Source organism: Chelonoidis abingdonii, chromosome 8 (assembly GCF_003597395.2).
Source record: "Chelonoidis abingdonii isolate Lonesome George chromosome 8, CheloAbing_2.0, whole genome shotgun sequence".
Classification (NCBI taxonomy): domain Eukaryota; kingdom Metazoa; phylum Chordata; order Testudines; family Testudinidae; genus Chelonoidis; species Chelonoidis abingdonii.
The window spans coordinates 75448852-75471158 of NC_133776.1; positions in this window are offsets into that span (position 1 = coordinate 75448852).

Consider the following 22307-nt stretch of genomic DNA (forward strand, 5'->3'; position numbering starts at 1 on the left):
GAAAAATGGAAGGGCCAGCGGAGGGCAACAAAAAATGATAGGGGTGGAGCACATGACTTATATGAGAGGCTGAGGGACTGGGAATTATTTAGTCTGCAGAAGAGTGAGGAGGGTGGGATTGAAGCTGCTTTCAACTTATGTGGTCTGGTTTTATTTTTGAAAAAGGGGTCCAAAGAGGATGGAGCTCGAGATGTTCTCAGTGGTGGCAGATACAGAAACAAGAATAATGCACAGGGTTCTGGGATGTATAGAAAAACTTTTCCAGAGGGGTGATGACACTGAGATGGGTATACTTAGAGAGTGTGGTTGAATCTCCTTCCTTTGAGTTTTTTTACCGTCAGGCTTGACAAAGCCTGGCTGGTGATTTCATTGGGGTTGGTCCTGCTTTGAGTGGGGTTGGACTATATACCTCCATGTTCCATATGCTCCTCTACAACATGAGCCTCTCAAATAGTGTGTGTACTTATAACAAACGAGGCTCATACATGTCAGAAATCCATAAAGAACAGCAGGGATTTTGTATATTTCTTCTGTTAGCAAACTACTGCGATGCTCATAGTTGGAGCCTTAAGCCAGATTCTTCATATGTATATTTTAAATCTCTGATATAATCAACAATTAGGCTGGGAAAAGAGCAGGGAGAAAAAAGCAAGCAATGTTTGACTGACCAATGAAAGTGGATCACACAGAATTGTGTTGTTGAGACAAATGGTCTTTTGTTAAAATAGTAATAAAAGGTAACTACAGATCCTCCAGAACATGGTGACTCAGAATTTTCAGGGTACTCAGTTTTTTCTAATACAAAATCTTAAGTAGGCTGGCTGAATTTTTATATCTGGAGCAAAATACATGACAGATAGGAAGGAAAAGAATGACTAGCAGATTCCTTGCTGCCATAAACGAATCATGCACTCAATTTTTTAACTTTGGTAAGTCCCCATTCCAAAATAGAAACAATGCAGCATATCTCTATGTCTTTATCTGACATATAAGTAGAGACAAGGATTCATCACTTCTGTTTCATCTAGTATTGTTGCTATCCTGCCATCTCGGTGAAAAAGCTAACAGATGTAAGTTGACAGAAACAAACATAGTGCTCCTCATCCTTGCTTTTAATGTAGCAAGGTGTGTCAAATTGGATTCATTCATATGTCCCACCACACCACCCCAGTGGTTCATTGTCTGCAAATCTTTTCAACAAGTAGCTGTCTCTATACATCATCTAATGCCTCCAACACACTAGCTGCACTTTACTTCATCAGAACAGAATCATAGAAATGTAGGACTGGAAGGGTCCTGAAGAAGTCATCAGTTCAGCCACTTACGCTGTGGCGACCAGTAACTTGACCATCCCCTGTTTGAAGTGTATTCCAACATGTTTTAAAACACTTGAACATGGGGGATTTCACAACCTCGCTTGGAAGTCTATTCTAGATCTAACATACCTTATGGTTCGGAAATATCAAACCTAATTCTTCTTTCCCTTCAGATTAAGCCATTACTTTCGTATTCCCTTCAGAGGACATGAGAACACAATATTTTTACTATTCCTTCCTTATTTGTGCTGCATTCTATACCCCTTGTGTTAATTTAATGTGTTGAGTAACTGGTCATCATTAACCTTTTTCAGTGAGACTGACAGCAACAATAGGCATTAAACACTGGCTTTCTTGATGTCATCGTTATTAGCTCTCCTTCCCCTTGTAGTAGGGACCTACTTTCCTTGTCTCTCTTATTGCTTTATGATTTAAAGACCTCTTCTTTTTCCTTTTATGTTCCTCATGCTAGGTAGTAAGTCATTATTGTATTCTTAGCCTTTCTGCATGTTTGTTCCTACATGTGTATGCTATTCTTTTTTGCACTCCTTTCTTTAGCATATCCTTCATTGCATCCAAGAGTGTTACTCCCTTGGTGCAGTAAACTGATGTTTCTGCGAATAGTGTCCCTGTGGGTGCTCCACTTTAGTGTCGGTGCGCCCCTGCCGCCTTTGATCGGAGAATTTTTGCAGCATACTCCTACTGGCACGCATGCTTGAACCTGATCACTCATTCTGGTTCTTACTAGAGAGCATGCGTGTGCCAGTCCCTCAGTTCCTTCTCTACAACGGAGGCTACCCAGCTCCGAAGATAGAGGGGCAGGAGGGGCGGTAGTGGAGCACCCACAGGGACAACTCATCTTGAGACGTCAGTTACTGCCAGCGTGGAGTAACCCTCCTCTCTCTTCGAGATGTCCCTTGGGTGCTCCACTTTAAGGTAACTTTCAAAGCAGTGTCTCTCAAGGAGGTAGGTTTGGATTCTGGCAGGAATTGCCGTAGCAATACTGCCTGCCAATCGAGTGTCAGAGAGGGGCTCTTGAGTAAGGGCAATAGTGAGTAAATGAATCGTATGGTGGGAGGACAGGTGCGCGCCCTACAGATGTCTGACAGGGATCCTGCGTAGGGCTACAAGCAGCAGCTGACAGATCCAGTGGAATGTGTCCCGATCAATGCCGGGAAGTGTACGTTCCCTATCTGATACAGAGACGTGCGCACTCAGAGATGCATCTTGAAGCTCTGAGCAGAGATAGCCTGCCCTTGGAAACGCTCTCTGCAAGTAGAGAAAGAGTCAGGCGAGCCTTGGAAGGTCGTGTTCTGTCCAGATAAAAGGACAAAGGCCCTACGCACATCAGTTGTGTGCATCTGTCAAAGAGTCTCGGTGGTGCGGAAGAAAGTGGAACGTTTGGTTCAATGATGGTGAAAAGGAGCATGAACTGTTTGGAAGAATTTTGGGGTGTAAACGCAGACAACTCTGTCCTTGAAGAAGCAGGGCACATGGTGGACCACCGCAAGAAGCTGCTATTCTTCGCCTGTCGTCTGTGAGGTAATGGCACCAAAAGGGCGTTTTTCATGAAGAGGTGAAAAGGAGCAGGGCAGGGCTCAAAGGGTTGGTGAGTAAACAGACAAATAGGGGAAGATCCCATGGAGGGTGAGATGAACTTTCTGGAATAGGGGGCCCCTCAGAACTTGGAAGGATGAGCGGTGGCTCAAGTCTGGGTAGCGGCATTGGGAGAGGCACGTGCCGGCACCGCGCCGTTTGCGTGCCAGGAGGATTGCCGCTGCCGGCACGCGGCCATTTGCAGTTGCTGGGAGGAAGCACGCTGCTTGGCACCATGGCCATTTTGCGTGCTCCACGGGGGAGTGCACTGCTGGCCTGTGGACCCATTTGGGTCCAAGGACAGGAGCGACAAGGACCTCCTGACATGGGAGGTCGGCGTCCCTGCCTCAGTGCTTCTGCGAGAGCTGTGGCCTGAGGCCATCCAGAAAAGCTAAGGCACCCTGCCTTTGTGTTGTTAGCACAGAGGGTGGGATCTCGCGGAACCCCCTACCCTTGTTAAAGTCTCTCTGTGAGACTGTTTCTGCTTCTTGCTCCGACCCCAGGGAGGGTAAAGCACACGCTGCCCCCAGTTTGATCTGGCTGGGCCGCAGTGTGGGAGTGGGTTGACCTTTCCCATTCTCGAAAGCGTCTGCTTAGCTCGTCGGCAGTGGTGTCATCCGCCTGGTGATGTAAACAGCTGATATCTGGATGTGGTTGCAGGCACCAATTCCAGAGTTTCATGGCCCTCTGAACAAAAGTAGTGGAACGAGCCCCTCCTTGTCTGTTGATGTAGAACATGCAGCAATGTTGTCTGTTATTATGCGTTACATGCTGATTCTTGATTAGTGGGAGGAAGCACGGCAAGCATTCCGGATAGCGCGAAAGCTTCTAGAACTTTATGTGTGGGAGGGTCTCGGAGTGAGACCATAGCCAGTAATGTTTGTGAGAGATTATGGGCCCCCAGCCAGTGAGGGATTGAGTCGGTTGTCATCATCACAGTTGGTGGAGTCTGGAGGCAGGGACTCCAGAACAGGTTTGTCAGGACTGTCCACCGTATGACAGAGTTCTTGAGACCCAGTAAGGTATGTCAATGATTTGTTTACTTGAGTGCACGTTTGGTGTGTAACCGTGGCCAGCCAAGCTGTGAAGCACTATGTGGAGACATGCATTCTGGACCACGAAAGTGCACGAGGTCATGTTGCTCCAGTGTTGGGGCAGTCTCGGGCGGCGACCCGAGCGCTTGCGGGAAGCCTTGCAGCCTGCAGTTGATAGTATTGACATGGTCGGGTGGAAGGGATGCCTGTCCAGTTCTGGGAGTTGAGGCTTGCTTCTATAAAGTCCCAGGCTATTGGGTAGGACTAATGTATCTGTCGCTATTTGCAGGCCAGGGACAAGCATTCGATGGTGATTTTTATGAAGCGAGTGGCCTCGGTGTGTGTGGAGGCCTTGAGAAGGCATCATCCAGGTCAAGGAATATTATAACCCTTGTTTCCGGAGGATACGGCCTGTGACTGACGGAGAAGTTTGGAGAAAACTCGATGGGGCAGTGGCAAAGGCCAAATGGTGAACTCTGTATTGTGGTAATGCGTCGAGCCAAGGTAAAAACGGAGAAAAACGTGGATTAGTGACGTGCAAATAGGTGTCTTGTAGGTCGAGGCTGAAAACCATCACCTGCGATGCAGGGCTGATTATGGTGGTGAGAGTAACCATTTGAACTTTTGTGTTCTTGACGAAATTGTTGAGTTTCTGCTGAGGTCGAGGATAAGTCGCCACCTCCAGTTTCTTCTGTTTTAGGAAATAAGGGGAACCAAATCCTTTTCCCTTGTGCCATTGGCACAGTTCGATAGCACCCAGGTGAAGAAGATGTTGTTATTCTTGCTTGAGGTTGGCTCGTGAAGGTGTCCCGAAGAGGGACGTGTGGGTCGAAAGCCCGGTGGTACATAGCGAAGATAGCAATAGACAGGAGAGAAGGGGATGGAATACCCCGGTGTAATGACCTCTAGAACCACTTGTCAGTGGTTAATATTCTCCATTGTGTAAATGGCTGTAGACGCGATGTCAAAAGACAGTTGTGCAGCAGTACATGCGCCGGACTAGGGCGACGTTTTTTGAGACCTCGACCAAAGGTTCCAAATTTGTTATTATTTTGAGGAAGTTGGGGTATTCCCGAAGAATTGGGGCGGCGCCGCTGTTGTATCTGGACCTCTGGCGTTGGCGTTGTTGTGTGATCCTGAGCTCCGGACAATGCTGAGTATTATGAGGGGACGTGGACGGTGGTAAGGGTGATATCTGTACTGTCGCCTCTGTTTGAGGGTTCTTGATACCTAGGATCGCAAGTTGCCTTGAGTCGCTCATGGAGTGCAGCACCTCATTAGTGGTGAAGCAAGGAGTTTATAACCATCAAAGGGGAGATCCTCTATTCGGTCTCTGAAACTTCGTGAGGGAGAGAGAAGAGGAAAGCCAGGAACCTCGGTGCATGACGGCTGCTGTAGCGGGGATTTGCTCAGTATTGGCTGAATCCAGAGCTGCTTGAAGAGCCGTGCAGGGATATGATTTGCCCTCAGAAACTAAAGCTGTAAACTGTTCTTTGTTGTCTGGGATGTGTTCATAAAGGGCATTAACTTATTATAGTTTTTATGGTCGTACTTTGCTAGAATTGCGGTACAATTGCAATTCAAAAATGCACGTTGAAGAGGCATACACCTTACGACCCAGCAAGTTAAGCGTTTGCCCTTCTGTTGGTTGGATATGGCGGAAATACTGTTTGTTTCACTGATTGGCTGCTCCACTATCAAAGAGCTTGGCTCAGGATGCTGAGAAAAAGGAATTCAGAGCCTTCGAGTGGAATAGTATTTCCGGCTGTCCGCCTGTTTGCAGGAGGCTGGCTTTGCGCTAGAGTCTGCCAGACGGATTTAGCAGTCCCAGAAGGGCTGAGTTATTGACTTCTAAGTTCATGGCAAACCCTTTTGAAGAGACCTTGGGTTTGAAAAATCATCTGTATGGCAGTGGAGGGGAAGAAGTAATGTCTCCTCAGTAATGGTCATTGGTACGTGAGGTATACTGGGTCAGGAGCTGGAGTTAATTGATCCTGGGGTGGAGGGTTGCCCAGTGCGTTCATAGATTTGACGTTTGCGGTCTTAGTGTGAGTGAGTAGCGACGTGCTGCCGAGGAAAGATGGCCAAGGAGCCCAATACTGCCATGGTGGTGGAAAGCATAGCAGGTGCCATCCGGTTAACACCAGAGTGGGATCTGGGTTGGTAGATGAGAGAACAGTTTTCCTGTGTTCGCGAGGGACAGACTGTAGGGTGATTCAAAGATCGGCACTGCACAGCAGCCCGTAGTTAGGAGTTCCTGCTCACTGGAGGAAGGGCATGCTCGGACCCTTGAGTCATTTGTATAGAGAAGCCATCCCACAACAAGGGCGTTGTAGTGTAGGTTGACACTAGGAGGTCACTTTGAGTGTGTAATTTGTATGGCTGGGCAGTTGTAGGCGAAGGCAGATAGAGATCCCATTGAGGAAAACCAGCAGGCCCAGACGTTTGTAATCTTGCACGTGCAGTAGCTCTGATGGTGCCGCAGGTTGGTGCCGTGCTATTAATAGGCAGGCTGCAGTGCCTCCATCGTGCCTGAGTTGCGTCCCGCATTCATTGCGGTGCCGAAGGTTCCACAATGAGGCAGGCAACTGGAAAGCCTGTCGCCTCGGCACCGAGCCTTGTGCTGCTGCGAAAAGCACAGCGGGTTAGCGGGTACCGAGTGAGCCCGCTCCTCAAACACCTCGGGCGGGGAAACTGATGAGCTGGTAAGCGAAACTGACAGTTTGATCGGAGAGGTTTACCGTGAAGCTTCCTGTTGCTTGTAGCTCTTTTTTTCTTTTGTGAGGTTAGAGCTGCGTCTGGAGCAGAGTCGAGCACAGGTCTGAGGTAGATAGCTGGGATTCTTGAAGTAAAAGAAGCTTTTAACTCCCTGTCCTCTTCCTAGCTCTAGAGCTTACTTGTGAGTGAGGGCATTTTTGAGGAATATGGTCTCCCCCAAGCATTTATACACTTGAGTGCCATCCGAAGAGGATAGCGTCCTTACAAGAAGAGCAGCGCTTTAAAGCCTGTGAGCCAGCGATATTTTGAAGCGCTGACAGAAGTGAGAGAAATTTTTTTTTTTAAACTAGTTAGAAAAGGTAGGTAACACTAATAAGGTAAGTAACAGAGAAAAACTAGCTAACTACAGGGAACTGGGAAAAATACTCTTGTAGTTTAGCTAGTTTTTCTCTGTTACTTACCTTATTTAGTGTACCTACCTTTATCCTTACTAGTTAAAAAAAATAAAAATTTCTCTCCTTCTTGTCAGCGCTTCAATATGCCTGGCTCACAGGCTTTAAGGCGGCTGCCTCTTCTTTAAAGCGACTGCTTTCACCTCTATTCGGCGGATTGGGCACTCAAGTGTAATAATGCTTGGGGGAGCCCATATTCCTCAAGGAAAATGCCTTCTCACTGCACCGAGTTTAAGCTCTAGACTAGGTTAAGGACAGGGAGTTAAAACTTCTTTACTTCAAAATCCCAGCTATCTCCTCAAGACTCTTGGCTCGGTGACTCTGGCCTCCAGACGAGCTCTAATCCCCACAAAAGAAAAAAGAGCTGTACAAGCAGACCAGGAAGCTCCGGGTACACTTCTGATCCGATCAGCTCGTCAGTTTCCTTACCAGCCTCATCAGTTTCCCCGCCGAGTGTGTTGTATGAGTAGCGGGCTCCTCGTACCCCGCTAAACCCGCCTCTGTGCTTTCGGCAGCAGCACAGAGGGCTCTGGTGCTAGGAGGACAGGCTTTCCAGTTGCCTTGCCTCGATGTGTATCACCGTTGGCACCTATCGCACCGCAATGAATGCGGGACCGACAAACTCAGGCGCGAATGGAGGGCACTGCAGCCTGCTATAATTAGCACGGCACCACCTGCGGGCACCGGCCATCACGACCGCTTACTTGGCACGGGTTGCCAAGATTACAAATTGGTGCCTGCCTGGTTTTCCTCATGGGATCTCTATCGGCCTTCGCCTACAACTGCCCCCACCATACAAATTACCCACTCAGTGACCTCCTGTGTCACCTACACTACCTACAATCGCCCTTTGTGGGATGGCTTCTCTATACAAATGACTCAGGGTCCGAGCAGCCTTCTCCAGTGAGCAGGACTCTGAACTACGGGCTGCTGTGCCAGTGCGATCTGATCTACCCTCACGTCCTGTCCCTCGCGAACACAGGGAAAACTGTCCCACACCAACCTCAAGATCCCACCTCCTGGGGTGTTAACCCGGGATGGCACCTGCTATGCTTTCCACCACCATGCAGTATTGGGCTCCTTGGCCATCTTTCCTCGGCAGCACGTCCGCTACTCTACTCACACTAGACGCGAACGTCAAAATCCTATGACGCACTTGGCGGCCAACCCTCCCACCCTCAGGATCAATTAACTCCAGCTCCTGACCCAGTATTACCTCACGTACCACTGATCCAATACCTGAGGAGACATTACTTTCTTCCCCTCCACTGCATCAGATGATTTTTCAAAACTCCAAGGTCTCTTCAAAAGGGTTGCCAATGAGCTTAGAATCAATTAACTCAGCCCTTCTGGACTGCTAAATCCGTCTGGCAGCCTCTAGCCACAAGCCAGCCTACCTGCAAACAGGCGGACCGGAAATACTTCATTCCCTCGAGGGCTCTGAATTCCTTTTCTCACATCCTAGCCAAGCTCTTGATAGTGGACGCAGCCAATCAGTGAAACAAACAGTATTTCCGCATACCCCAACCAACAGAGGAGGGCAAACGCTTAACTTGCTGGGTCGTAAGGTGTATGCCTCTTCAACGCTGCAATTTTGAATTGCCAATGTACCGCAATTCTAGCAAAGTACGACCATAAAAGCTATAATAAGTTCATGCCTTTATTGAACACATCCCAGACAACAAGAAACAGTTTACAGCTTTAGTTTCTGGGCCAATCATATCCTGCACGGCTCTTCAAGCAGCTCTGGATTCAGCCAATACTGCAGCAAGATCCACCGCTACAGCAGCCGTCATGCACCGGGTTCCTGGCTTTCCTCTTCTCTCTTTCCCTCACGAAGATTCAGAGCACCATAGAGGATCTCCCTTTTGATGGTTTAAACTCCTTGCTTCACCACTAATGAGGTGCTGCACTCAATGAAGGACTCAAGGGCAACTCTGCGATCCTTAGGTATTCAGAACCCTACAAACAGAAGGCGACAGTACAGATATCACCCTTACCACCGTCCACGTTACCTCATATACTCAGCATTTCCCGGGAGCTCAGGATCAACAACAACAACGCCAACGCCAGAGGTCCAGATACCAGCGGCGTCGCCCCAATTCTTCCGGGATACCCCAACTTCCTCAAAATAATAAACAAATTTGAACCTTTGTCGAGGGTCTCAAAAACGTCGCCCCTAGTCCGGCGCATGTACTGCTCACAATGTCTTTGGACATCCGTCTACAGCCATTTACACCAATGGCAGAATATTACCACTGACAAGGGTTCTAGAGGTCATTACACCGGGTTCCATCCCCTTCCTCTCCTTACCTCCCACCTCCCCGTCCCTCTTCCAGGGACACCTTTCACGAGCCACACCTCCGCAAGAAGTAACAACATCTTCTTCACCTGGGTGCTATCGAACTCGTGCCAAATGCCACAAGGGAAAGGATTCTGTTCCCCTTATTTCTAACACAGGAAGAAAACTGGAGGATGGGCGATCCTCGACCTCAGCAGACTCAAAATTTCGTCAAGAAACAAAAGTTCAAAATGGTTACTCTCACCACCATAATTCCAGCCCTGCACAGGGTGATTGGTTTTTTCAGCCCTCGACCTACAAGACACCTATTTGCACGTCACTATCCACGTTATTCTTCCGTTTTTACCTTTGGCTCGACGCATTACCATACAGAGTTCTACCATTGGCCTTTCCACTGCCCCTCGAGTTTTCCAAACTTCTACGGTAGTACGGCCTACCTCCGGAAACAAGGGGTATAATATTTCCTTACCTGGATGATTGCCTTCTCAAGGCCTCCACACACACCGAGGCCCTCCGCTTCATAAAAATCACCATCGAATGCTTTCAGTCCTGGCCTGCAAATAAATGCGAACAAATCCACATTAAGTCCTACCCATGCCTGGACTTTTTAGAAGCAAGCCTCAACTCCAGAACTGGACAGGCATCCCTTCCCCCGGACCATTGTCAATACTATACAACTGCAGGCTGCAAGGCTTCCCGGCAGCGCTCGGGTCGCCGCCCGAGACTGCCCTCAATACTGGAGCACATGACCCTCGTGCACTTTCGTGGTCCAGAATGCATGTTCCACATGAGGTGTGCTCCAAGCTTGGTGGCCACGTTTACACACCAAACGTGCACTCAAGTAAACAAATCATTGACCATAACCTTACTGGGTCAAGGACTCTGTCATACGGTGGACGTCCCTGACAACCTCTGTTCTGGAGTCCCCTTCCTCCAGACTCCACCAACTGTGATGATGACAACCGACTCATCCCTCACTGGCTGGGGGCCCATTATCTCTCACCACACAGTACATGGGCTATGGTCTCACTCCGAGGACCTCCCTACACATAAACGTTCTAGAACTTCGCGCTATCCGGAATGCTTGCCGTTGCTTCCTCCCACTAAATCAAGAATCAGCATGTACGCATAATAACAGACAACATTGCCTGCATGTTCTACATCAACAGACAAGGAGGGGCTCGTTCCCACTCTTTGTTTCAGAGACCATGAAAACTCTGGAATTGGTGCCTTGCACCACATCCAGATATCAGCTGTTTACTCCCAGGCGTGATGAACACCACTGACGACAGCTAAGCAGACGCTTTCGGAGATGGAAAGGTCAAACCCACTCCCACACGCGCCCAGCCAGATCAGAACTGGTGGGCAGCGTTGCTTTACCCTCCCTGGGGCGGAGCAAGAAGCAGAACAGTCTCACAGGAGAGACTTTCAACGGGTAGGGGCTCTCCGCGAGATCCCTACCCTCTGTGCTAAACAACACCAAAGGCAGGTTGCCTTAGCTTTTTTCTGATGCCTCAGCCACAGCTCTCGCAGAGCACTGAGGCGGGACCCGACCTCCCATGTCAGGAAGGTCCTTGTCGCTCCTGTCCCTTGGTACCGCAAATGGGTCACAGTGCCAGCAGTGCACTCCCCTGGGCACCGCAAATGGCCATGGTGCCAGCAGCGTGCTTCCTCCTCAGCACTGCAAATGGCCGCAGTGCCGGCAGCGCACTCCTTCCTGGCACCGACAACGGCGCGGTGCCGGGCACGTGCCTCTCCTCAATCCTCTACCAGACATTGAGCCACCGCTCATCCTGTCACCAAAGGTTTCTGAAGGGCACCAAACCCTATATCCAGATGTTAAGTCATCTACCCTCCATGGGATCTTCACCTAGTATTGTCCTGTTTAACTCACCAACCCTTTGAGCCCTTAGCCACCTGCTCCCTTTTGCACCTCTCAATGAAAACAGCCCTTTTGGTGGCCATTACTCCACCAGACGGACAGGCGAGATAGCAGCTCTTGCGGTGGATCCACCATGTGCCCTCTTCTTCAAGGACAGAGTTGTTCTGCGTTTACACCCAAAATTTCTTCCAAAAGTTCATGCTCCTTTCACCTCAATGAACCAATACAGTTACCAACTTTCTTCCCAAAACCACACGCAAACTCTTGAGGCCACGATGCACACACCTGATGTGCGTAGGGCCTTGTCCTTTTATCTGGACAGAACACGACCTTCCAACTCGCCTGGACTCTTTGTCTCTATTGCAGAGCGTTCCAAGGGCATGGCTATCTCTGCTCAGAGGCCTTCAAGATGCATCTCTGAGTGCGCGCACGTCTCTGTTATCAGATAGGGAACGTTACACCTCCGGCATTGATCGGGACACATTCCACTGGATCTGTAGCTACCTCTGTAGCCTTCCTACGCAGAGTACCCTTGTCAGACATCTGTAGGGGCGGCCACCTGGTCCTCCCACCATACATTCTTACTCACTTTGCCTTACTCAAGGCCCCCTCTCTGACACTCGATTAGGCAGGGCAGTATTGCTTACGGCATTCCTGCCAGATCCAAAGTCCCTACCTCCTGAGAGACACTGCTTTGAAGTTACCTAAAGTGGAGCACCCACAGGGACATCTCTCGAAGAAAAGAGGAGGTTACTCACCTTGTGCAGTAACTGACGTTCTTCAAGATGAGTGTCCTGTGGGTGCTCCACTACCCACCCTCCTCCCTCTACTTCGGAGCTGGGGTAGCCTCCGTTGTAGAGAAGGAACTGAGGTACTGGCCACGCATGCTCTCTAGTAAGACACTCACTCAGAATGAGTGACAGGTTCTAAGCATGCGTGGCCAGTAGGAGTACTGCTGCAAAAAATCTCCGATCAAAGGCGCAGGGGCGCACCGACACCTAAAGTGGAGCACCCACAGGGACACTCATCTCGAAGAACATCAGTTACTGCACAAGGTGAGTAACCTCTTCTTGGATGCAAATGAAGATATTGCTAAGAAGGAGTGCAAAAGAATAGCATACACATGTAGGAACAAAATCAGAAAGGCTAAGATACAAAATGACTTACACCTAGCAAGAGACATAAAAGGAAATAAGAAGAGGTCTTTAAATACATTCAAAGCAAAAGAGAGACAAAGGAAAGTGTAGGTCTCTACTTACAAGGGAAGGAGAGCTAATAACTGATGACATCAAGAAAGCCGAGGTGTTTAATGCCTATTTTGCTTCAGTCTTCACTGAAAAGGTTAATGATGACCAGTTACTCAACACAATTAAATTAACAACAAGGGGGAAGGAATGCAAGCCAAAATAAGGAAGGAACAGTTAAAAAATATTGTGTTCTCCATGTCCTCTGAAGGGAATACGAGAAGTAATGGCTTAATCTGAAGGAAAGAAGATTTAGGTTAGATATTTCCGACCATAAGGGTAGTTAAGATCTAGAATAGACTTCCAAGCGAGGTTGTGAAATCCCCATGTTCAAGTGTTTTTAAAAACATGTTGGACATACACTTCACAGGGATGGTCTAAGTTTACTTGGTCCTGCCACAGCGTAAGTGGCTGAACTTGATGACTTCTTCAGGACCCTTCCAGTCCTACATTTCTATGATTCTGTTCCTGAATGAAGTAAAGTGCAGGTTAGTGTGTTGGAAGGCATTAGATGATGTATAGAGACAGCTACTTGTTGAAAGATTTGCAGGACTGAAAAACACTGGTGGTGTGTGGGACATATGAATGCAACCAATTATTGACACACCTTTGCTACATTAAAGCAAGATGTAGGAGCAGCATGTTTGTTTCTGTCAACTACTATCTGTTAGCTTTTTCACCCGTAGATGGCAGGATAGCAAAATACTCAGATTAAACAGAAGTGATGAATCCTTGTCTTCTCTATATGTCAGATAAAGACATAGAGATATGCTGCATTGTTTGTCTATTTTGGAAGTGGGGACTTACCAAATTAAATTGATGTCATGATTGTTTATGGCAGCAAGGAATCTGTTAGTCTATTCTTTTCCTTCCTATCTGTCAATGTCATTTTGCTCCAGATCATAAAATTCAGCCATGCCTACTTAAGATTTTGTATTAAGATAAACTAGTACCCTGAAAAATCTGAGTCACCATGTTCTGGAGATGCTGTAGTTATCCTTTTTATCACTTATTTTACCAAAAGACCATTTGTCCTCAACACACAATTCTTGTGGATCCCACTTTCATTTGGTCAGTCAAACATTCTTGCTTTTTTCTCCTGCTGCTTTTCCCAGCCTAATTTGATTATATCAGAGATTTAAAATATACATAGTGAAGAATCTGGCTTAAGGCCTCCAACTATGAGCAACCGCAGTAGTTTGCTAACAGAAGAAATATACAAAAATCCCTGCTGTTCTTTTATGGATTTCTGACATGTATGCCTCGTTGTTACTAAGTACACACACTATTTGAGAGGCTGCATGTTGCTAGAGGAGCATAGAATCAGGAGGTCATATAGTCCAACCCCCACTCAAAGCAGGACCAATCCCCAATGAAATCATCCCAGCCAGGGCTTTGTCAAGCCTGACCGTAAAAACTCAAAGGAAGGAGATTCAACCACCTCTCTAAGTAACCCATTCCAGTGCATCACCACGCTCCTAGTGAAAAAGTTTTTCCTAACATCCAACCTAAACCTCGTGCATTATTCCTTGTTCTGTCATCTGCCACCACTGAGAACAGCCGAGCTCCATCCTCTTTGGAACCCCCTTTCAGGTAGTTGAAAGCAGCTATCAAATCCCACCCTCCTCACTCTTCTGCAGACTAAATAATCCCAGTTCCCTCAGCCTCTCATAAGTCATGTGCTCCAGCCCCCTAATCATTTTTGTTGCCCTCCGCTGGCCCCTTTCCAATTTTTCCACATCCTTCTCGTAGTGTGGGGCCCAAAACTGGGCACAGTACTCCAGATGAGGCCTCACCAATGCCAAATAGAGGGGAATGATCAAGTCCCTCGATCTGCTGGCAATGCTCCTACTTATGCAGCCCAAAATCTCGTTAGCCTTCTTGGCAACAAGGGCACACTGTCAACTTATATCCAGCTTCTCATCCACTGTAACTCCTAGGTCCTTTTCTGAAGAACTGCTGCCTAACCACTCAGTTCCTAGTCTGTAGCAGTGCATGGGATTCTTCTGTCCTATGTGCAGGACTCTGCATTTGTCCTTGGTGAACCTCATCAGATTTCTTTTGGCCCAATCCTCATATATCTTTTCCAAATACAAAAGACTCTTTATTGGAGAAAAATAGCAATTATTAGTACCAAAAATTACTAGAAAATTCAATCTAATTTGGAACTCCCAGACTGCTGGTAGGGAAACAGTACTTTTGGGAATGATGTAACAGTGTATACCAGAGGTGGCCAACTTGAGCCTGAGAGAGCCAGAATTTACCAATGTACATTGCCAAAGAGCCATAGTAATACATCATCAGTACCCCCAACAACTCCCACCCCGTGCCTCCGCCCACCAGCAGCCCCACTGATCTGTGCCTCCCGCTCCCTCCCCACACCTCCCAATCAGCTGTTTCGTGGCATGCAGGAGACTTAGAGGGGGATGGGGAGGAGCAAGGGCATAGAAGTCTCAGGGGAGGGTGCCGGAACGGGTGGAGTGGGGGCAGGGCCTGTGGCAGAGCCAGGGGTTGAGCATTGAGCACCTCCTGGCACATTGGAAAGTTGGCATCTATAGCTCCAGCCCCGGAGTCGGTGCCTATACAAGGAGCTGCATATTAACTTCTGAAGAGCTACATGTGGCTCCAGAGCCACAGGTTGGCCACCGCGGTATATATAGTGATGATAACTATTTTGGCTTTAAGTTCTCAGACCAACAACATTGCTGCCATACACAGTTTTGAAAAGTCATATTTTTCCAACTACATTTGTTTCAATGTTCAATCCAGTGATCAAACATTCTGACTTGGCCAGTTATATCACACCAGACTTACTTTTAAAGAACAGTGTTGTTGCTGGAGTTTAACGCCTATGAACACAACAAACACAGCTAAAGTAACTACCTGATACTAGGACTCTTGATTAATCGTGGTTAACTCAAAGAAATTAATCACAATTAAAAAAATTAATCATGATTAATTGCCATTTTAAACAATAGAATACCAATTGAAATTTATTATTCTGTGTTGTAACTGAAATCAAAGTGTATATTTTTATTACAAATATTTGCACTGTAAAAATGAAAAATGGTATTTTCAATTCACCTATACAAGTACTGTAGTACAGTCTCTTTGTTGGGAAAGTGCAACTTACAAATGTAGATTTTTTTTTTTTTTGATTTCATAACTGCACTCAGAACCAAAACAATGTAAAACTTTAGAGCCTACAAGTCCACTCAGTCCTACTTCTTCTTCAGCCAATTGCTAAAGAAAATAAGTTTGTTTACATTTATGGGAGATAATGCTGCCCTCTTCTTATTTACAATGTCATCAGAAAATGAGAACAGGCATTTGCATGGAACTTTCGTATCTGGTGTTGCAAGGTATTTATGTGCCCGATATGCTAGCTATTCATATGCCCCTTCATGCTTCAGCCGCCATTCCAGAGGACATGCTTCCATGCTGATGATGCTCATTTAAAAAAATGTGTTGATTACATTTGAGACTGAACTCCTTGGGGGAGAATTGTATGTCCCCATCTCTGTTTTACCTTAATTCTGCCATATATTTCATGTTATAGCAGTCTTGGATGATGACACAGCACATGCTGTTCATTTTAAGAACACTTTTGCTGCTGATTTGACAATACACAAAAGCTAGCAATGTGAGATTTCTAAAGATAGCTACAGCATGTGACCCAAGGTTTAAGAATCTGAAATGCCTTCCAAAATCTGATTGGGACGAGGTGTGGAGCATGCTTTCAGAAGTCTTAAAAGAGCAGATCTTAAAGAAGTCTTAAAAGAGAAACTACAGAACCTGAACCAGCAAAAAAGAAAATCAACCTTCTGCTGGTGGCACCTGACTCAGATAATGAAAATGAACTTGTGTCCGTCTGCACTGCTTTAGATTGTTATTGAGCAGAACTCACCATCAGCATGGACTCATGTCTTCTGGAATGGTGATTGAAGCATGAAGGGACATAGTAATCTTTAGCACATCTGGCACATAAATATCTTGCAACACTGGCTACAACAGTGCCATGCCAATGCCTGTTCTCACTTTCAGGCCACATTGCAGACAAGAAGTGGGCAGCATTATTTCCTGCAAATGTAAACAAACATTGTTTGTCTGAGTAATTAGCTAAACAAGTGTAGTGCAAGCTCTAAAATTTTACATTGTTTTTCTTTTTGAATGAAGGTTTTTTGTACATAATTCTACATTTGTAAGTTCAACTTTCATGATAAAGAGATTGCACTACAGTACTTCTATTAGCTCAATTGAAAAATGCTATTTCTTTTGTTTTTTTACAGTGCAAGGACTTGTAATCACAAATAGATATAAAGTAAAACTGTATACTTTGTAATTGAAATTAATATATTTGAAGATGTAGAAATCATCCAAAAATATTTAAATAAGTGGTATTCTGTTATTGTTTAACAGTGCAATTAATCGCACGATTAATCACGATTAATTTCTTTAATCACTCAACTGCTCTATTTCATACATAACAGTAGTTTTCTGGAATACTCCATTTAGTTGTAGCTTAGACTTATACCAAGATTTTTGAATGTAGAAATTGTATACCATAAAATCAAAGGGCCAAGGCCAAAGGCAGTCTTGTGGGATTTCGTTAGCTAAGGGGTTGTAAATTTTAATTGTTCTAGGCCACAGGTTATAAACTATTTAATTGGACAAATATGACTAAATTATGTTAGTCCACAGTATATTTATAAAACATTTTGCAAAATATCAATTTTTAAAAATCTGATTATTTCATGAAACTCCAACCTTTCCAAACGTTCTCCTATTCTCATTCAAAAACTGAAAACAGTATTCAGAAATTTCAGTAGAAATGTAAGAACAAAGCCATTTGTAGAACTAATACTTTTAAATCTGTGCACTGAACAATTCCCCACCTCCACCCACCTGCCTACAAGCTGTACCAATAATCTCTCAATATTTATGCTATTACACCAGTAGTTCTTAAACTTTTGTGCTGGTAACCCTTTTCACATAGCAAGCCTCTGAGTGCGACACCCCCCCGCCATAAATTAAAAACACTTTTTTTATATATATTTAACACCATTATGAATGCTGGATGCAAAGCGGGGTTTGGGGTGGAAGCTGACAGCTCACTATCCCCCATGTAACCTGACAATCCCCTGAGGGGTCCCGATCCCCAGTTTGAGAACCCCTGCATTATGCCCAATAGATTAACCTCATCTCTGATGAAATTCTATTGGCCTAATTTTATTCACTAACACAGCTCTAGGGAACTCGTCAGGGAGCAGTTCCAGACACCTTTCAATTCTAACTCTATTTTATGTTCACAATTAGTATCTTCAAGAAACTTCCAGGTTCCAGACAAATCCAGGATTTGCTTTATTTTTCCTATGTTGGAATCAGGATCAGCGTACTGGAACACAGCATACTTGTAAGACTGAATCAATCAATATGAAGTAGAATATCAGTCTGAAAGCAACATTAGCATCATTTAGTTAAGACTAGTTGTATATCAATTTGTGTGAGAGATACTGAGAATAAAAAGTGAAGTCCTGCTGTGAATGTGGAAGTATTTTTCAAATTATGAACTGATCTTAGAGCCTTAACCCATTTTGTCTTGTTTATATAATGACATTGTTTGCTAAAATGGTAGAGGTGCAAATACTTTCCGTGCACAAGTTGAATACATTTTACTATATTTCTGCATCTCTTTGAATGGTCAGATTATCTGCTTACTAGTTTTTTTGGAATAGCAACAACAATTAAGATAGAGTAAAGGTACAAATTCCTTGAAATTTACATCAGTAAGTAAAATTAAGAGTAATCAAATATACTACGATTTCACATTTTTCTGACTTCTTTCTGTACATAATTCAAAGGAAGCCTACAGTAGCAAAAAAAAAGCCATAATTCTTCAAAGTTTTGTTTGTGCTGTCACATTTTTGCAAAATTGTAATAACAGCCCAAAATACGCCAATATTAGTCTTTACATAATTCTGAAGTCATAATGAATCTGTTAAAGATATATGCAAGACTATTTAGTTATTTGCATTATTCATGTAACTCTGGCAATAAGATTCACTTTGGAGTAGACAATTATTGTGCATTAACATCAGTGTAGGGCAGTTGAAATGGTTTGTAATGAGGTGTTACCAATCCTGAATATCTTTCTTTCAAGAGCCCAACGTTTTTTTTAATTGGGTCATCTTCTTGATTTAAAACATTTAGACTTATTTTAAGGATTTGATTAATCACTTGTACTAGTCATGGCATATTTGGGGTAAGAAATGCTTCTTCTATTGTCATCCAAAGGACTGTGAAGGTTTGAGAGACCAGCAATGACTATAATCTGACTTTAGGCTTTTATACAGCGCCTATAACCAGGGTAAAAATGTATGTTAAAGACAAGTTTGATTTCCTGCTTTCCAATAAGGTCATCTTCATATGAACACTTTTTTTTTCTTCAATTCAGCAAACATAAGAACAGACATGCTGGGTCAGACCAATTGTCCATCTATCCCAATATCCTGTCTTCTGACAATAGACAATGCCAGATGCTTTAGAGCAAGTGACCAGAACAGGGAATCATTTAGTGATCCCTCCCCTGTCGTCCACTCCCAGCTTCTGGGAATTAGAGGCTAGGGGCATCCAGAGCATGGTTTTGCATCCCTGACCATCTTAGCTAATAGCCATTGATGGATCTATCCTGCATGAACTTATCAAATTCTTTTTTGAACCCAGTTATACTTTTAGCCTTCACAACATCCCCTGGCATGAGTTCCACAGGTTCACTGTGTGTTGTATGAAGAAGTACTTCCTTTCGTTTGTTTTAAACCTGTTGCCAATTAATTTCATTGGGTGATTCCTGGTTCTTGTGTTATGTGAAGGAGTAAATAACACTTCCTTACTCACTTTCGCCATCCCATTCATGATTTTATAGATCTCTATTATATCCCCTCTTAGTCATCTCTTTTCTAAGCTGAAAAGTCCCACTCTTTTTAATCTCTCCTTATATGGAAGCTGTTTCATACCCTTAATCATTTTTTGTTGCCCTTCTCTGTACCTTTTCCAATACTAATATCTTTTCTGAGATGGGATGACTAGAACAGCATTCAGTATTCAAGGTGTGGGCATACCATGGATTTATATAGTGGCATTTATGATATTTTCTGTCTTCTTATCTACCCCTGTTCTAATCGTTCCTAACATTCTGTTGGTGTTTTGACTGCCATTGCACATTGAGCAGATGTTTTCAGATAACTTTCCTCAATAACTCCAAGATCTCATTCTTGAGTGGTAACAGCTAATTTAGAGCACTTTAACATGCTTGAAATCATCATTTTCCTTAGGATACATTTACACTACCCGCCGATGCGGCGGGTAGTAATCGATCTATCGGGGATCAATTTATCACATCTCATCTCGACGCAATAAATCAATCTGTGAATCGATGCCCATACTCCACCTCGGCAGGAGGAGTAAGCAGCATTGACGGGGTGGAGGAGTAAGCAGCAGTCAACTTGCCGCTGTGAGGACAGCCAAGTAAGTCAAACTAACATATTTCGACTTCAGCTACACTAATAGAGTAGCTGAAGTTGCATATCTTAGATCGATCCCCCTCACAGTGTAGACCAGCCTTTAGACAATTTTTTCCCTTAGATCTGTCTATTGATCTAGGAGGTTCTTGATTTTTTCTTGTCACTAGATATATTATTCGGGAGAAATAATATTAATTCTAGTGTCGGTCACATTTGACTTAATATTTGCAATAGTTTCACCTTTTTGTCTTTGTCATCTTTATTTTAACACTTGATTATCTCAGATATCTCTATTTGTAAGTAAAATATAAAGACAAATTGGACAAATCTTTTGTTTTTAGTAAGGTTTATAGATTCTTAGTCTCAAAAGATGGGGTAACTTCCACTATATCTAAGTTACATTATGGTTTAAGCTAAAAAAGAAGGACAAAATTAATTTGTCACAGAATAAACATATGTAAATTGTATAATTTCTAAAGTAATGTTTGGGTTTGGTGTTACTGGCTAATATGGTGATTACATTTTAAATACGTTCCCCTAGAATTTAAATAAAGTTTGACAATTGGTAAAGCAAAAATCAGGCAAACTTGCTGTGATTTCTCTTTTCATCTTTAGAAGTACCAATATCTCCTCAGCATTGTGAATGGAAGTGTTCGTGTATCTGCTTATTATTGGATACTGACTATTGTAATACTTGATGTTACTTTTGTTTCAAAAACAGATAACCTATATAGTCCCTGATAACAGTATTTGTTTGTGATTGTCAGAAAAGAAAATTATTTATTAAATGACCCATGTTATTGTAATGACAGGTTTGGGGGGACCCCGTCCAGTGCAGACGAGTGTGTCCCTTAGGGTGTAGGGGCGGGACGTACATGACCTGCATCTATGCCTTCGTAGCCAGAGTCAATATACTCACCCCTGTTACCAGGGCAATGAGGCCTAATGACCAAAGTCAGTGTATTTGCCCCTATAGATATAGATTCACCCCAGTCAGCAGGGCAGTAAGATCTAGCAGCCAAAGTCAGCAGGGCAGTAAGACTCACTGGCCTGAGACAATAGATTTGCCTCTGTTAGCAGGGCCATAAGGCCTAGTGGCCAAAGTCCACGTACCCACCCTTGTTAGAGGGGCAGTAAGGCCTAGTGGCCAAAGTCAATGTTTGCCCCAGTCTGCAGGACAGTAAGGCCTATGGCCAAGTGGCCTCAGTCGGGGAAGGGCTCTGGGAGAGGCAGGAGTGTATGCCACTGAGCCAGGGGCGGGCGGTTTCTGACCAAAATTCCAGTTCACTAACCAGGCCACTATCTAATTCCCCTGGGCTGCTTCCTACTGTGGTTCCTGCTGCTGCGGTTTGAGCATCTCTGCTCTCTCTGGTTTCCCCAGTCTGTGCTGTCCCTGGCAACCCCGGACTCCGTGGAGCCTCTGTGTGTACCCTGATGTCTGCCTGGGTTGCGGTATGTCTGGGTCCCATGGCCTCAGGCTTTGGCTGATCCTTGGCTGGAGCCTGCAGTGGGTGGTTGTCCTTCCTCTCTGGTGGTTAGTCCCAACTGAGCTGAGAATGAGAGGGATATTGAACTTGTCATACTACCTTGTGTCACAGCAGTGGTTGCAGCTTTTGTAGACTGAATGGATCCTAATCTTTCAGAGCTGGGCTAAACAAAATGATGGGATGATTTACATGGTTCTGATCCACACATTTGGAGGGGGAAGGTCTAGTTGTCCAAAGTGGAGTGTTCTCTATTTGCGTACAAGGAGAGCTTTGCATGCAGACTTCAACTTATATTTATGTTGAGTTTCTTTTAGTAAAATGGAAGGTTTGGGGTTTAAAGGAATTTCCATATCAACAAATGTTTACCTAATCCACTGCTGTATACTAGAAATATGACCTGGGAGCCTACTAAAAGACATAAGGGAAAGTTGGAGTTTTAACATTTATAAACAGCAAAAGTTGTAGGTATGTTCATTCATTCTAAACTTAATATTAACAAGGTAGGAGGTTGACTGTAAAAGCTTCCAACAAATTTTCAAGTTAGTACCTATGTAGCAGCTCGTATAAATCATAGGACTGCAAGGAACCTCAAAAGGTCTTCTAGTCCAGTTCCCTGCTCTGAAGGCAGGACTAAGTATTAACTAAGGCAGGGGTGGGCCAACTTTTTGGCCTGAGGGCCACATCTGGGAATAGAAATTGTACGGTGGACCATGAATGATCACAAAACTGGGGTTGGGTTTTGTGGGGGGGTGGTGA